The sequence below is a fragment of the Nematolebias whitei genome, chromosome 2 (genome assembly GCF_014905685.2).
Source record: "Nematolebias whitei isolate Nwh7 chromosome 2, NemWhi1, whole genome shotgun sequence".
In the NCBI taxonomy this organism is placed as follows: domain Eukaryota; kingdom Metazoa; phylum Chordata; class Actinopteri; order Cyprinodontiformes; family Rivulidae; genus Nematolebias; species Nematolebias whitei.
In genome coordinates this window covers 36,240,313-36,250,922 of record NC_056499.1, presented here as the reverse complement: position 1 = coordinate 36,250,922, position 10,610 = coordinate 36,240,313, and positions in this window count along the sequence as shown.

Below are 10,610 nucleotides of genomic sequence, written 5' to 3'. Positions count from 1 at the left end.
AAATCTACCTACAGACAAATCTACCTACAGACCTACCTACAGACAGACAGACCTACCTACAGACAGATCTACCTACAGACAGACCTACCCACAGACATACCTACCTACAACAGATCTACCTACAGACATACCTACCTACAGATCTACATACCTACAGACTGACAGGCCTACCTACAGACAGAAAGCCAGACAGACAGACCTACCTACAGACAGACCTACCCACAGACAGATCTACCTACAGACATACCTACCTACAGACAGATCTACCTACAGACATACCTACCTACAGACAGACAGGCCTACCTACAGACAGAAAGCCAGACAGACAGACTTACCTAAAAACAGACAGACAGACCTACCTACAGACAAATCTACCTACATACAGATCTACCTACAGACAGATCTACCTACAGACAGACAGACCTACCTACAGACAGAAAGCCAACCAGACAGACAGACTTATCTACAAACAGACAGACAGACATACCTACATACCTCCCTACCTACCTACCTCTGGACCTTCTGGCTACTGAAAGCAACACACACACACCCCCCCCCCACACACACACAGTCTCTATTGTAACTTGACTCTAACTTCTAGCAGCGCAGCAGTCCCTGACGTGCTCACAGTTCACGTCCAAGAGGATATGCCACAGATACATGGAGTTAACACTTCTGATATGAGGTCCCTCTCAGCACATATATATATGCCGACCTCTGACCTTTAGCCCTGGCATCAACTTGCAGCAAAGCTTAAAGAGCTGTAGAAATGCAGGAGCAGTCGAGTTGGCATAAGAACAGGCAGTGGAGTTGTCACTGGTTGAAACCCTAACCCCAGTGTAATTCCAGGGTGCTCATTCTGACCATTAGGAGATTTTTCAGGAGCAGTGCCCACAGGAACCATTCAACCTGTGCAGACACCAGAGATTTGATCTCCAGATATAATGGCCACTATGTCAATTAATTTATTTATCAATGTATTAATTTGATTAGACATGAAACCACTTCTGGGTTGACTCTGAGATTATCTTGAACTTTTATAAATTACGGAAATGAAGGTACAATTTCAAATTCAGTTCAATTCAAAAATATTTTATTAATCCCAAAGATAAATTAAATGTTGTTGTAACTCATCATCCTGGTTTCGTTAAAGAGTTGTTATAGATGCTGATGGCTGTGGGCAGGAAGGATCTCTTGTAGTGGTCTGTCTTACAGCAGATCTGAAGAAACTGTCTGCAGATGTTGATCCATTTTTTTGGACTTGGTGGGCTTCTCGGTGTTCTTGGGCAGGAAGAACATCTGAATGTTGGGCAGAACTCCTCCCTGAGTGATGGTCACTCCTCCCAGCAGCTTGTTGAGCTCCTTATAACTATGGACAGCCATCTGCAGGTGTTGGAGGACGATCCCAGTCCCCCCACTGTCACGAGCCATGTTTCTCGCCAGCTTCAGGATCTTGGTGATCGAGCACCTCTGCCAGGTACTTTGTAGATGGAGATGCATCTACGGCACCTCCTTTTCAACTAATTTGGGATTTGGAGCTGTAGTTGAGGTATTATTTGAGCTTTTGAGATGTTAATCATCTGCTCCAGGTTGCAAAAAAATAAATAAATAAATTAATTAATTAAAAATGATAATAATAACAAAAACACCTTGTTGTCATGGTTATGCATCATAACAAATGTCCAAAAAGCACATTTCAGCACAAGGAGACATTTTATCATCACGTTAGGGTGAAAGCTGAGTCAGCATATTATTATTTTCATGATCAGAGTTTCTTCAGTATGATTCATGACTGTAACTGCTACAGCAAACTTTCAGCTATTTTAATAATCCATCCATCCATCCATCCATCCATCCATCCATCCATCCATCCATCCATCCATCCATCCATCCATCCATCCATCCATCATCTTTTACTGGCTTCTTCCTTTTCAGGGTGTGGGTGTCACTGCTGCCCATATACAGCAGTCATTGTGTGAGGGATGGGGGACACCCTGGACAGGTCTCCAGTCCATCACAGGGACACATAGAGACAAACAACCGTTCACTCTCTCACTCACATCTAGGGACAGTTTAAAGTTACCAATCAGTCTAACCTGCATGTTTTTGGTCTGTGGGAGGAAACAGGAGTACCCGGAGAAAACCCATGTATGCACGGAGAGAACATGCAAACTCCACCCAGAAAGGCCCCCGGCCAGGATTTGATCCTACAACCTTCTCACTGAAAGGCAACAGCTGTACCAACTGAGGCACCGTGCTGTCCTTTTTTAATCATTCATGTGTCCAATGGGTGCCCGGTGATCCAGTTGGTAGAGCTATTGCTGCTCAGTGAGAAGGTTGGAGGATCAATTCTCAGCTTGGGGCCTATCTGGTTGGAGTTTGCATGTTCTCTCTGTGCATGTGTGTGTTTTCTCTGGGTACTCCGATTTCCTCCCACAGATTAAAAACATGTTAGACTGATTGGTAACTCTAAATTGTCTCTAGGTGTGAGTGAGCGAGTGAATGGCTGTTTGTCTCTATGTGTCCCTGTGATGGACTTGCGACTTGTCCAGGGTGACTCCCCGCCTCGTGCACAGTGACTGCTGGCTATTATAGACACCTAGGACCCAGAAAGGATGAGATGGAGAGAGATGAAGAAAGACGAGTGCGATAGAGTGAGATTAAGTTATAGAGTTACGTACTGCGACTTGGAGTCAGATGGAGTAAGAAGTAGTGAGATGAAGTTAGAAATCATGTGAGATGAAACTGAGGGAGATGAAGAAAGATTATTGAGATAAAGTGAGATGGAGAGGAGATCCAAAGTTTTGATTTGGTTGATAATCTCATCATTGCTCAGTAAGACTTTTATAACTGGTAGAATAATCCTTGTAGGCAGAAACTCACTGAAATAAACAGTTTTACTTTTTAATCTTTGTGCTGTGTGTGGTGTGACTAAAAATACAAATCGGCTGCATCACATTGTTTGCTTTTGCTAAAATAAAGGCATGTTGGTTGCGTGTGTGTAGGTGTGTGTGTAGAAAGCGTGGGAAGAGTGCTGTGGTGGTGGTGGTGTAAAAGGTTGGTGGGAGAGCAGACAGGGTGTCCGGCACCAAACCACCTCCCAAAATAAATGTCGTCCCTGCGTCTCCTGTCTGTCCAGCGGCAGACGTGTGGGCTCCCACAGCAGCAGCAGCAGCAGCAGAGAGGAGTCTGGGACCAGGCGGCCCGCCTCAGGAATAACATGTCATCAGCTTCATCGCTCCCTAATGGCTCTATGCTGCACCAGAGATATGGCAGACAGTGTGTTGCTCCACCAAGGCGGCAGTTTATTCTGCACACACACTCACACACACACATAGGCATGCATGCATACATAAACATTCAGGCACGCACAAACTCCTACTGCCCACTCCAAAGCACTTACTGGCCAGCACTGAGACTGGGAGGCCCGTTATGAAAACAGCACAGGGTGCTGGAGATAATGTCTGAGCAGACCTCATGGAGTCAGGCCAGGCTGCTCTTTTTCTCTGATGTCTGTACGAATCCCTGAGTACAATCACTGCCAGGAGCCAGTGACATTAGCCATATTGATCTATTTACTTCTCTTCCTGTTTTTTTTTTTTTTTTTTAAAGAATAGTTCAACGTTTAGGAAAGTGGAAATCAATCTTCCTGCAATGAGTTCCATGAAAAGGCAAAAAAAAAAAAAAGTCATATGTATTTGTTGGCTGCGTTGTAAGTCAATGTACCTGACAAAACAATTCAGAAGAACATGTTGGTAGATGTGCTATGTTTTCATTATTTTATTATCGTTAACAAGTGATTTTCTTTCACATCATCTGTTTGTTTTACTGGCTGAGGTTTGTTCCCCTCTGATAATGTGCTGCTTTCACTTCATCAGTTATGGTTACTGTAAGTAGCTGACAGTGAAATGTCGAGACCAACTCCAAAAAAGCCTGATTATTGACGACTCCTAGCACATCTGCTTAGATGTGATTCATGTTTTCACTGTCAGGTTCATATAAAAATGGAGAATCAAAAAACTGGTGGGCGGCACTGTGGTCCAGATGGTAGTGCTGGTGCCTCTCAGCAAGAAGGTCGCTGGATCAACTCCCAGCCGGGGACCTTTCTGGGTGGAGTTTGCATGTTCTCTCTGTGCATGCGTCGGTTTCCTCCCACAGACCAAAAACATGCATGTTAGGCTGATTGGTAACTCTAAATTGTCCCTAGGTGTGAGTGAGAGAGTGAATGGTTGTTTGTCTCTAAGTGTCTCTGTGATGGACTGGAGACCTATCCAGGGTGTCCCCCACCTCTCACACAGTGACTGCTGGATATGGGCACCAGTGACCCTTGCGACCCAAAAAGGAAGAAGCAAATGAAAGATGATGGATGGATGGATGGATGGATAATAAACAGGTATAATCATGAGTCAGGGAGACCAGAGCTATGGGAACTCTAAGAGGGAAAATGATACAAAGAACAGAACAGAGTCTAAACACAATTCTGATAATTGTATTTAACAAGAACATGCCATTATGAGGAGGAAGATCGAAATAGACATTGAGGATGTGGCAAAAAAAAACAAAACACAAAATGTAAAATTCCAAGCAGATACTTAACTAAATACTTCTTGGTGTTTAAAATAAATGGCAAGATTAAGATAAACAGATAAATTAGAAAGATTGAACTATTCTGCTTTCAATGGCAACAATAAATAAACTTTCTGAAAAGATTAAATCAAATAAATATGCATCCATCCATTTCTTCTTGATGTTGTTATTTTACATTAATCACAGGAAGTTGATCCCAGTGCATCTCACTGGGTTTTAAAATGAATGGTTGAAGGAATTTGTTAGAAAATGCCTGAAAAATGAACATTTTCAAACTGGGCTTGACACTTGAATACATGAACCACTGAGAACGAGTTAGCTTCCCGCTAACCATCTGATAAGAAATTGATGCTAAAATCAAATTTTTAAAGATCGCCTGCAAAAAGTTTTAAGTTAATTAAGCTTTTTATAGTCATAGAAATGTACCACGTTGCATTGCCATATTTATACAGTACTCCAGAATGAACAAGACAAACTCCATCTTCTGCCACTTATGCTGCAGTCGGGTTGCAGAGGTAACAGGTCCAGGACAGAAACCCAGACGTCCATCTCTCCAGCTCCTCCAGGGCGTTCCCAGGCCAGAGAGGATACACAATCCCTCCAGTGAGTTTTGGGTCTGCCCTGGGCCTCTTCCCTGTGGGACATGCCCTGACAACCTCTAAGTGAGGCGTCTTAATCAGATGACTGAACCAATTCATTGAAAGGAGTCACTTGAGTTAGGTCCAGATAACGGAGCTCATCACCCTATTTTTTAAGGCTGAGCCCAGCCACCATGCTTTGGCTGCTTGTATCTGGAATCTCGATCTTTGGGTCATGATCCAAACCTTTTAGCCATAGATGAGAGCTGGAATGTAGATCGACGAGTAAATCAAGAGCTTTGTCTTTTAACTCAACTCTTCCTTCACCACCAGTGACCGAAGCAACGCCCTCATAACTGAGCATGAGGCCCGGATCTGTCAATCCGTCTCCCTCTCCATCCATCACTTGTAAAGAAGACGTCCAGAAGAACTCCTCCTCCTGACACCAGAACAACTGGTTTTAGGATTTATTGAGTACAACTTCACCGGATGGGACTAAATAAAACACGCTGCTCCTTTAGTCAAAGTATTGTTCAAGTTGTGTGTGTGCATATTCATTCATCCTGTCATTAACTTTTTTTTAAATTGTTTTATGGCTGTTTCTGTTTGCAGTCTGCAAAATGTCACAGCAGACGAGTTTCTTTAATCCTGTAATCCCTGTGAAAAGGGTTGGATTAAAGATGTGATAAAGGGACTGAAGCTGCATGAAGGATGAAGCATAAATTCTTTTAAAGCTTGTCAGTCAGCAGCAGTTTCATAAGGGAAACAAGTAAAAACAGAGTTTACTGCTAACAATCAATCACTTTTTGTGCTTTTGTGTAGATTTAACAACAAAAAGACATATTGTCTTCCTGTGTGTGATTTAAACATGTTTAAATTAGCTGTAAAACCTGTATCTGCCCCAAGTTTACAATTTACAGAGTCCGAACAAGTCTCAGATAAAATGCTGCACTTTTCTATTTTAATTTGCACCCTTCCACACTTTACACAATATACTTGTTTTTCTTCCTCTAGGCTCAGAGAAGATGCAGACTGCACCCGTCGGCTCATTAAGGCTTTGTCTCCCAACGTCATTCTGAGAAACAGTCTCTAATGAATGGAAAGCACTCTGTGACAAAACATATGAGTTTCCTGGAAACTAGACATTAATCTGGACTTCCATTATACATCTAGCATGAGGTGGGTGGAAACTGGTGTGTTTGAAATGGCAGGAAAAGGTTGCTCAGGGATACAGATTTGGAAACTCGACTGTGAAACCCGATAAGTTGGTTTAACTCTAATCATTTGAGGAAACGTTGCCTTGAAACAAACATTTAAATTAAGTGAAAACATCTCAGGTTATTTACTATTGAATAAAGTTAGGATCACTTGTCCTCGCTGAGTCTTTTACTTATTTTGAGCAACTTTACCTAAATACAATATTTTAGTAGTTTCCTTCTAATCCAGGGGTCTGTAATCTTTGCCATAGAAAGTGACATTTTGGCCACGTTGCTTACTAGTTATGATGTCCGGAGCTGCAAAACCTGCTACAGCTGTGTCTGGTGGCCCGTGGACCACTACAAGTTTGTTGGAGATGGCTTTTACAGCCAGCGGGCTTGAAATTATAAAACGAAAAATGTCTGTTATTAACATTTATTGATATTTTTACATTTTAATACAAAAGTAAAGACCAGATTCATGTAAAGAAATACAAATATGTAATTTTTTTTTAATCAATTTTGTAAAATTTTAAACACTGAACTCTGCAGGTTGATGTGAGTTCTCTTAATTGTTGAACAATTGAGTATCCTACTTAAAGCATAAAGTTAAAGACAGGATTAAATTAGGCCAGTTTGTTGGATATCCAGTTATATTCTTTTTAAGAAAAATAAATACTTTTATTTACTTTGACTTTCTGTTTTATTCTTAGTGTTATCAAAGTTACTCACCATAATCCTTCTCAGCAACTTGTCTTAAAGATATTCTAAAACATTCTGGTGGTTTTGAGAGAAAGTTCACTTAAAGTGGCTAAAAAAACTACTAGCAAGATGTAGTCCACAAGTTTTACGCCTTGTGTTTGTACGATCCTTCACATGTTTGAAAATGACAGGAAATCTGCAGAAACAAGCCATTTTCATTGTTGGTAATAATTTAAATAAAATTCAGTTTTATTTTAGTTTTGGTCAAAGCCTGAAAGGGCCACTTCAGAGGTACCAAAGAGCCACATGGGGCCCCAGAGCCGCAGCTTGCAGACCCTAGTTCTAATCACACAAGCCGCCATATTCAAGCTGAGGCATGACGACAGCTTTTTTTTTTTTTTTAAACTAAAAGCTGTTGTCAGAGTCAGAGTAAAGAAACTTTGACTCTGACAACAGCTTTTAGTTTTAACCAGATTAAATAATTGCAAGTTTATTTTATTTTATTATCAATATTATTATTATTATTTTAGCAATTAAAATAAAACTGTCAGGTTCTGTATTTTTAATATATAGTCGCTTCTGTCTAATATTTAGGTTTATTTAGGTTTTGTAGGGATGCACGATATTATCGGCATGGTATCGGTATCAGCCGATATTAGTGATAAAGTTAAATATCGGACATCGGCCATTCCATCAAATTAATTCACCAATATAAAAGACACTGTTATTTTAAAATATATATTATATATTTATATAGTGTTGCATCATTTTCAGTCCCCTTTTTGGCATCTGCATTTGGTAGCAGGCCAAATTAACAAACACCATGCAGAATAATGTATTTTAATTCCACAGCAGAGAAAGCTATGTAGTCTCTGTAAGTAGGTCTAGGAAAAAAAAAAATCAGTATTGGTATCGGTTATTGGCCAAATAAGTTTTAACATATCGGCATATCAGACATCAGCCAAAAATCCAACATCATGCCTCCCTAGTTGTTATTCTTGTGTTTAGTTCTGCTCTTTGTGTTTTCATTGTTTAGTCTTTGTGTATTCTTTGGATGGTCCCATCACACTTCTTCTCAGATAGATTCAGCTGTCTGCCACGCCTGCCTCACCTGCGTCTCATCCCCAGTTAGTCACAGCTGCAGGCACTCTCCCCATCAGCCTCAGTCCATCTTCAGATGAGCATGATCTGCTCCCATTCTTGTGCATTTCTGTATGTATTCACGCCTTCTTGTGCTTATCTCCAGGGTTTTAGTAGGTTTACCACCACGCTAGTTTTTTTTGTTTTATTTTAATAAGAACAAGTGTCATTTTTTTAGCCTCTTTATGTCTGTTTGGATTTTGGGTCCAAACCTCCAGTCAATCAAGACAGAAACTAAAGAGAGGAACGATGGTTTGAGAGAGGAGTAAAGGAGGCCATCTTTGTGAAAAGAAACCGTCCATCATTAAACAGGGGTGGAGGCCTCCGTGTTCAACTGTCCCCCTCTTACAATGCTGTTATTGCTAGTATCACTCAGCCCTCTGTGAGTAGTAAACAGCCATCAGTGTGCTGATGATCCATTGTTAGGCTGATGGTCCTTCTTGAGCATGTGAGCAGCTGGTTTTGGTTGTCAGCAGCAAAACTGGTTGATCCACTCTGAGAAGGTGCTATTTAAGAGACTGAGCTGAATACAGCACCTCAGACTGAGGAAGTCTTTCAGATGAAAAGACGAAACGTTTCTACATTTTTGTTGTTGTTGTCGTTTTGCTTTATTTATTTATTTATTTTTTTGAATGTCCAGAGGACTAGATTTAACTTTTTTTAGATTTTTTTACCTGGATTATTGAGCATGCATCAGGACAGAAACTAAAGTCGTCTTACAGAAACACTAAAAACATTTGTTTGGATTTGATGATTTGTTAGAGAACAACCTGATATTTAATACTTTAAAATAGAGATGGTTTGCGATTTAGTTTTAGTGTTTAAGTCGAGTCAGAACACATAAATCTTTATAACGAGTTTGTTTTAAGTCAAGAAAATTCATTAACCTCTAAAAACAGAGTCTAACTCAGTTTTTAGACTTACAACTATTGATTTTTTCATGAAGCACAGCTTGGCTTTGAGCTTTGCGTTTTGTGGGATGACGTTACTCCAACTATTTCTGAATATTTGAGCTGTGGCCACGTAATGCTTTGAGTTGTGCTGTTGTGTCAGGTTACACACAAACATTGTTCATGTTAACGTCGTCACCAGACTGATCTGAAGGTTTGAACAGCTTGTTGGTTGGAAAAGTTTTCTTCTTTATAAGAAGCATGAAATGATGTCTAACACAGGGGGGTTATTGCTTGGCGTACTTTCAGGATGTTTCAGGATGCTCAGGGATATTTTTCATCATCAATAATAAAAAAAACAGTTCCTAAAATAAAAGTTTGTTGACAAATATTTGTAATGTTTCCTGATGAGCTGCGCTCCGTCATCTTCCTCTGTGTTCTCCTGTTTGTCTTGTTCTTCTGTTCATTGTCGTGCTGCTGCTGTGCAAAGAACAAACAATAAGATCAACAGCTAGATTTTTGAAAACACTAAAATATTTCAGAAGAAAACAAACAAACAAAAAACAAATGACAAAAATTAACACAATGTTCTGACAACAATTCAGAAAAACTATTAGGAAATGACAAAACTTAAACTTAAGAAACTTGTGTAACTGCATTCTCCAAACTGTAAAAAAAAAAAAAAAAATTATATATATATTACAAATGAGGCCACAATTAAATTATATATATATATAAATCCTTGGATCCAGAGCTGATCGACACATTCTTTCAGCACCTTCCCGGGGATGTTGTCTGGGCCAGTTGCTTTGTGAGGATTAATCCTCCTGAAAGTAGTCCTCACTTCGGCTGAGGTCACACTGAGATGCTCTTCATCCCTTGGTGAGGTGATTCTGGTGCTGGGTGGTCTGTTCGGGTCTTCAAAACGTGCATAGAAATTGTTGAGGGCATCAGGCAGAGATGGGTCTCTAGGACATTTGTGTCAAACTCAAGGCCCGGGGGCCAAATGTGGCTCTTTTGAACATCTTATCTGGCCCCCAAGATGATATTTTAAATGTAAAATTCTTTTATCACTTTAATTTTTTCAGTAATCTTTGATTATGATGTCAAAAGTGCAACAGAGAACGTCAAATGAGACCAATCAAACTCTTGTTGAGGAACCTGCAACCAAGAAAAGATGTTGGGTATCTAACTTGAGTTAATGTAGATTCTGAAACTGGTCCTTAGTTTGAAAAAGGTTTTAATTGTGGCCTCATTTTGTAAGTGAGTTTGATACCCCTGATTGAACAGTCCTTCTGGCTGACAGATAGATGGATGGATGGATGGATGGATGGATGGATGGATGGATGGATACTTTATTAATCCCCAGAGGAAAATTTGAGGCATCAAGTAGCATGATCTAAATATACAGAAAAAAAAAACACATGGAATAATAACAAATAAAAGAAAGAAAATAGAAGCAGAATACACAAGTTTGGAAAAAGATATGCACTTGCATATACCTATATGTGTGTGTG